The sequence below is a fragment of the Nicotiana tabacum genome, chromosome 2, assembly GCF_000715075.1.
Source record: "Nicotiana tabacum cultivar K326 chromosome 2, ASM71507v2, whole genome shotgun sequence".
Taxonomy (NCBI): Eukaryota; Viridiplantae; Streptophyta; class Magnoliopsida; order Solanales; family Solanaceae; genus Nicotiana; species Nicotiana tabacum.
In genome coordinates this window covers 89,551,981-89,552,427 of record NC_134081.1, presented here as the reverse complement: position 1 = coordinate 89,552,427, position 447 = coordinate 89,551,981, and positions in this window count along the sequence as shown.

Here is a 447-nt window from a genome sequence, read left to right as displayed (position 1 = left end):
GAAAAAACATTAATTTGATATTAGTTGAATGAAAACTAGAAGAATTTCTTTTTATAGATGAGAATGATATCAGCAGACTACTTAAAATTAATGTATCCGAAAAATAATAACTCCTATGTGATTTACAGTGAACTTTTGAAAAGTAAAAGGCCCTTTGTAGTTTAAAATTTTAGATTGATTTGAATTAAGGCGAAAAGAGAACTTACAGCTTGTTTGGATGGTTGTTAGGTACTGTTTCATCATTGTATCGTATCGTATTTTGTTGTACTGTATTGTTTTGATATATACAATGTTTGGATAGATTGTATTGTTTGCCGTCGTTTCATAATGTCATACACAAACAATATGAAGAATAAACTTACAATATTATTAAAGAAAAAGTAAGGTACGACCGTACGAGATAAAATTATTATATAAAAAAGTAAAGTATAAGATTAAAATAAGATT